Genomic DNA, 7,045 nt, shown 5'->3' on the forward strand with positions numbered 1-7,045 from the left:
AGACCAGCCTGGGCTACAAAGTGCACTCAAGGCCAGCCTGAACTGCATAGTGAGACCCTGTCTCAAAAAAGGAAAAAAAAAAAAAAAAAGAATTTAGAGCAGTAGTAACTTTGCTAGTCACCTTTACGAAACCGTTCCTTCTCGTATGAGGCGTGTTGTCCCCCAAATCTACCCTACCACCAGGGAAATGACAGGGAAGTACAGGCTATCAGGCTGTCCAGTAGAAAAACACAGAAAGTGCAAATCTCAATCTCTTATGTGGAAACATGGTTTCCCAAGAACACACTGCAAAATGAAAAGAAACTAAAACTCCCATTTGGGACTTTCCTGTTGTGACTCGCAGATCTGGGTGGGACTCCAGTGATGTTTACCTTATGAGCCCAGCTCGCGGTTTCACAAGTGACAAAGAATGAAGCCACCAACCAAAGGAGGACGCTATGGGAGATTTAGTAGAAATAATAAGAGAAAACTCATAACGGAAATCTATTACAAGGGGATGCCAAGTGGAAATTCCAATCAGGGATCTTTGTCTTGGCCTTAAAATAGATAGGTAGTCCTCATGGGGGGGGGGCGCTTGTTTTGAAGGAGATGTGTTCAAAAGAGTTCAAAAAGAAACTGGTTATCTTGCATCTTTAATGTTTTTGTTTTTTGTTTTTTGTTTTTGTCTTTTTGAGACAAGATTTCCCTATGCAGTTCAGGCTGTCCTTGAGCTCACTTTGTAGCCCAGGCTGGCCTTGAACTCACAAGGATCCTTCTGCCTCAGCCTCCTGAGGAGTGGGATTATAGGCATGCGCCACCACGCCCACTTTAATATTTTCTTGAGTCTAGGTCTAGGTCTAGGGAGAGAGAGGAACAGTTAAGGCCTAATTTGGCTCATCCTACCCTTTTATCCTTTGTTCTTGTGTTTACCTTTGCATCTCTAAACTTGGCTTAGCTGCTTGAATTAACGCTTAACCTGGTTGAGTTACTTTATTTTCTTCTATCTAAACTACCACTGTGTCAGGCCGTGCTGACCACATACTCATAGTAACTAACCTCAGAAAAAAAAAACTAACCTCAACCACTACACCAACACTGAACGTCTCCCACAACAAGGACAAGTATATAGGCTACCACCCTCCCCAGCCACTTTAAGTCCAGAACTTTCTCTCCGGGCCTCTTGATCTCAGGCAGAACTATTGAAGGAAATACTAAATCTCACCTGAGGCTGTCTCGTGGTCTTTAGGCTGCTTCCTCCCGGGGCTCACCCTGAGGGGAAGAGCTGCATCAGCTGACACCCACTGTACTGCCCTGACTAGGAGCGGGCTTTTTCTACAGCCTCTGCTTTGGCGGCAGCTTGGTGAATGAGTGTGGGGGAAGAGGGCTCCGTCCGCGGTCAGTGGCAGAGGCTGAGTGGATAGGGAGAGGGAAGGAGCCGCGAGGTCGATGCGGTCCCCCCTTGGGTGACCCACTGGACGTCACACAGCGCCAGCGCATGTCCTGATGGCAGTGGAAGAAACAGGGCCCCACAGGCACGGGCTGACTCAGGGCCTCAGCTCCACACTATCTCTGGTCCCTTTTTTGATCTCTCATTACTTTGAAAAAAAAATTTTTTAACTTGATTTATTTGGGTTTTGAGGCGGTCGTCTGAAATTCTTTTAGCTTCTGGAAAATTTATACTATTCCCCCTTGTGGCAGTTCCAGCCTCAGGTTCTCGCTGCAGTGGCCTTTCCTCCACTGAGTGACTATCTTCTGTGTCAAAAAGCTCTACATCCCAACTTGAGGGTCAGGTACCTCGTGTGTCAGGCTAATATTTCTAGCAACGTCATGTGACTTGCTCAAGGTGCCAAGCAAGTTGTAAAGGCGGAATCAAATTCATGTAACCAGGCCCCAGAGTCTGAAGTCTTAATTAAACTATTTCTTTCTGGTTCTGCCCCTCACCGCTTATTCTATATCACTACAGCAGGAAAATCCCCTTCAGATATTTTTTAATTGAAATTGACAGGGATCAAATTGGTGCTTCCAAATGCAGCCCAAAGAGAAGCCACGGATGTTTCTCTCTCTCTTCTAAAACCCAGCCTCTAGGCATTGGTTAACCCTACCTGGCTCTTGGTAACAGCGCTCTTTAGGCTGTTCCTTTATTGTCGAGAAAGATCTAACCCACTCACATTCAGAATTTTCTGTCTGCCTATAAATCGTGCTGGTTTTTCACCTGCCATGGCAATAGTTCTCCCACAGCTAATGCATAACATGATTTCTTGATACACAGTGTAACATATCACTTTATTTCTTGACCTTGGGTTTGTGGCAATTACATTAAGTTTTTCCCTTCCACTTCCTTCCAGAAAGGTGGTGCACTCACCCTCTGCGTATGAGTAATCCTTTCATCTCCTCTTTTCTGTTCCCTGATGATTTCCCCAACTTGGCTGGGTTGGAATCCACCCCCTGAATTCTCAAAATCTGGGATCCTAAGCAAGACTTGGAAACATGCCAGTGCCTCGCCCGGGCTGAGAGTTACGAGGAAGAAGAGAATGCTGGCCCTGGGAATGCTGGGGCTTCCGCCAACCCAAACTCCAGGTGTGTTCAAAGTGAGCCGGGGATGGCTCTGGGAGTAGGGATCAGCCCCAAACCCAGATTTCCATCTTTTTCTTTTGTTTGAGTCCCCTAATATAGATGAGGGATGCCAAACCTTTTAGAGTTTTCAGTGGCAAAAACCAGTGGGCTTTGTCATTGCCCTAGGTTCACCGCCATTGATAGAGACAATGCAGTTTAGGCTATGGGACCACGTCCCGCCACTTACCTGAACCTGGGCAATGCCCCAGGGCCAATCCCCTGAACTTTGTCGTAAAGTCTACTACCTGGAGCTAGAGGTAAGAATTACAAAGACAGGGGCCGGGGATACAGCTCAGTCACACAGCGCCTGCCTGGCAAGTGCAAGGTCCTGAGTTGGATTCCCAGTACTCTCCCTGCAAAAAAAGAATTACAAAGACCCCCAAGCTTGCCCCAGAAACTTCCAAAATCGCAAACGTGGACGCATGTGTGCCACATCTGCTGGAGTGACCTGCAATAACCTTTCTTTATTTTGAGCTCATTAAAGTCTCATGCATATGGACTGCATCTCATACATCCAATTATAACAGAGTGAATTCTGGGAAAGGTCATAGGCAGTAACTATAGCTGTCACCCTTGTTGTTGAGTGAAGAAGCCATGTGAAAATCAGGGAGAACTCAGAGATGCTGAGAAGGAAGTCTTCAGAGTAAGACCTGGAAAGTCCTGGGCAAGCATCTTCTGAAAACCTCTCTGTGTATTTAGCCAGATATAAAAAGGGTAAGCAAACGGTGTGCTTCTGAGACACTTGCAATGTTTCAGGTTGGAGTGTTACTGTTAGAGCACTTGGCCAGCATGTGTGGGACGCTGAGTTCAATTCCCAGCACCTCAAACAAACAAACAAAAAAAATCAGAGTGATTCTAGGTATGATTTGAGGTCAGCAATGGAATCCCAACAAATCTCCTTCAGTGCCTCTGGGTGGCTGTAAAGTGTGTTCTGTGGACCAGCAGCACCGACATCACCGGCAATGCATTAGGAATGAAAATCTCCTGGTCCCACCCTGACCTGTAGACTCCGAATCTCCAAGTGAGCAGCCCACCCATCCATCTGTTTCTCCAGCCCTCTGGGGGAGGCCGACACCTCAGTCTGTGAAGTCCCCTGAGGGTTTGCTTGCCGAGGATGGCTGGGAGGGTGCAACTAGCAAGAAAGCCCAATCTACCCACAGGAAGCAAAGTGCTTCTCCTAGCCACTGAGCTTCCCCTGCTTGCCAGACGCTGCCTGGGACAAAGAGGACAGGATAGAAAATCACAAGCCGAGCGGGGTGGTGCCCGCCTGTAATCTCAGCATTCAGGAGGCTGAGGCAGAAGGATCCTTGTGAGTTCAAGGCCAGCCTGGGCTATATAAGTGAGCTCAAGGACAGCCTGAACTGCATAGGGAGACCCTGTCTCAAAAAGACAAAAAAAAAAAAGTCACACACTTTGTTCTTTAGGAGGGTAGACAGTGATATTTACACTGAGCAAACATAATTCCTGGGAAGAGTCCTAATTGGTTGAGGCAGCCATGATGCAATACCAGACTGGGTGACTCATAACAACACGAATGTTTTGCCCAGTTTGGATATCTGGGTTTTTTTTTTGTTTTTTTTTTTTTGTACCAGGAATCAAACTTAGGACCTTGCGCTTGCCAGGCAGGCGCTTGTGCTGCTGAGCTATCTCCCCAGCCATTTTTCGCCCAGTTTGGGAGGCTGGGAAGTCTAAGATGTGCACAGTAGTAAATTTAATGCCCAAATTCCCCGGGCTCCACCAAAACCAGGTGCACTTCATCAACCCAATTGCTACTACTAAATATTACTGGAAGGCTGTTACTCCCTTTCCCAAAACTACTCATTCAATCTCGGTTAGAGAACATCATTTATCCTTAGTTAATGCATTGCATAGCTCCCGGCCGCTCCAGAGAGAAGCATGCAGTCAGCGCGGACCGGCTGCATGCGATGAACCCAAACTAAACAACATCGTCAGCAGCCACAGGAGTGTTCTTCCATCAGCGTGCAAGGCTTGCAACTCAGAGGCAGAGAAACTCGAGCAAGCACAAGCAGCCACATGGCCCTGCGACTCAGAGGGGAGATACAGGTCACAGGGCCAAGAGGCATCGGCAGGTACTCAATTTCTTTGTACCTGTGTGTGGCTGTCTTTGTGTCCCTGTGAGCCCCAGGAAGCGTGCCAGCACAACTCCTGGGATGCGCAGGACTGCTGGAACATATTGCAGGGCGATAGCCTTTGAACAGGAAGTGTGCGCTATCCTTTACATTAGGTTATGGTTGCCAGGCATTGTGGTACACGCCTGTAATCTTGGGAGGCTGAGGCAGGAGGATTGTTGTGAGTTAGAGACCAGCCTGGGCTACAAAGTGAGCTCAAGGCCAGCCTGAACTGCATAGCAAGACCCTGTCTCAAAAAGCCAAACAATAAATAAATAGGTTAGGTTATGGAGACCGAGGGGCTGGAACCCTTTGTGTTTTCAGTAAGTGGTTTTACTGTACTCACAGTTTCCTAAGACTGGACCATGCCCGGGACAGAATGATCCTACCAGTGACCCAACAGCGCGATAGAAAGCGTGAGTCTCTCATTCGAGCTTTGCCCTCAGACCTCCAATGCTCCCCTCAGACTTAACATGAGAGAGAAAGGTCCATGTTCTTCCAGGTACTGAATTATTTTTGAGGTCTCTTTGTTGAACATCTAGCTTTTCCCTGTCTGACAGGAAAGGGGCAACTAGTTTAGGGATAATTTTGTAAAGTGTGTGTGTGTGTGTGTGTGTGTGTGTGTGTGTACAGCAGGAGGCAAGCAGAACAGGCACTGCGGGTTATTTATAGTAGACCAGAAGGTTTTTGGAACTCAGGAGGCATCCCTCTGACTTAGAAGACAGGTCACTTGCCCACGGCTCTTGAGGTAGCAGCTGGGAAGAGCCAAGACTTTCCTGTGGAGTGGCGCGGCTGTTTCTGGCAGATATGATTTACCCGCTTCAGTGTAGGAGGCCCGATTTCCACCTGCTGGACTGTGCTGAAGACAGGCTTCGCTCCTCTCTGAGGGAGCGGAGCTGGCCCAGGAACAGAAATACTCGGAGCAGCCCAAGGAGCTCCACCCTGTCCACTATCACCTGAGGTGCTTTCGGGAGCTTTCCTGCGCACCCTGGGAAGCTCCTTCCTGAATTCCCCTTGCAGGCTCCTGGTACCTTGCGACCCTCCCATAGCAAGTTCTGACAGTCTCTGGCTCTTACTGGCACTTTGTATTGGACCAAGCTGAAGAGAAGGAAAGCGTGGGACGCAAGAGCACAGGCTTTGCACCTGCGTTCACCCCCGGTGACGTCACCTGGAGCAAGCTACTGGAATTCTCCCAGGGCGAGTCTCTCCATGTGTAACGTGGAGACAATGCTGGGGGTGTGTATTTCGGAGGAGCGTTGTAAGAACCGAATGAAATGATCCGTGTAGAGCGCTCACCGCAACGCCTCATACAGAGCTCGCTCTTAAGATCGTGGGCTCCTCGGAGCCGTGTGAAAGCTCCCTGGCTGTCTGGGACCCCCATGGTGAGTTCGCCAGAGATGTAAATAAAGTACCGCATTGGCCCAACAGCGAGGCTGTGCACATGGCGGTTTTAGCTATAGCGTTTTAGGAGCTGCTGTCTGTAGAGCTCAATGGATTTCTGTCCAGTATGAAGGGTGGGAGAAAATCCTCTTGAACCGCCTAAGGGAGGCTGGTGGTTGCGCAAACTTTTACTTAGGGACTACTGCCACCTTGTGGCGAGTTTTCGTACTTGCAGGCAAAGTTGAGCACCTCAACATCAATCGGAAATACTCAAAACAGCCCAAGGAGCTCCACATTTTCCATTATCAGTTGAGATGTTTTCTGAAGCCTTCACGTTCACCCTAAATTCCCCTTGGAAGCGCCTGGTACCTTGTGATCCTCCACTAGCAAGTTCTTTATTTGTGGGTGGGGTTGGCACCGGGAATCGATCTCAGGAACTTGCACTTGCCATCGAGGAGCTAGGCCGCTGAGCTACATCCCTGGCCCTAACAAGTTCTAAAAGCCTCTGGCTTTTACTAAATATCTCTTGGAGGACGCTTATGTTCAGAAGAACATGGAAATATATGAGACAGACAGTGGCAAGAAATATGAGCCTATCTGGGATGGAGGCCCAGGTGTCAGAATATTTCAAAATTCCACCGACCCTAATATGCATAGTTTGACTAGCGCTGGGACCACCACAGCTGGTCGATGCTACTCAAAGCTTACTGTGTATTCGAGTCACCCGGGATGATTTAGAGCCTGTTAGTACCTGGCGCCAGCCCAAGACCAATTGAATATAACATTCAAACCTCTCCTGGGAATTCTAACATGGCGCCCAAATTGAGATCAGTGATGAATTACCTTTTGTTTTGCATCTCCTGATATTCAGACTATTTGGGGGAGGGGGTGATTTGAAATAGGGTCTCAATTCAGGCTGGCCTTGAACTCCTTATGTAGACCTG

This window comes from Chinchilla lanigera, unplaced genomic scaffold (genome assembly GCF_000276665.1).
Source record: "Chinchilla lanigera isolate Chin_1 unplaced genomic scaffold, ChiLan1.0 scaffold00018, whole genome shotgun sequence".
NCBI classification, from domain to species: Eukaryota; Metazoa; Chordata; class Mammalia; order Rodentia; family Chinchillidae; genus Chinchilla; species Chinchilla lanigera.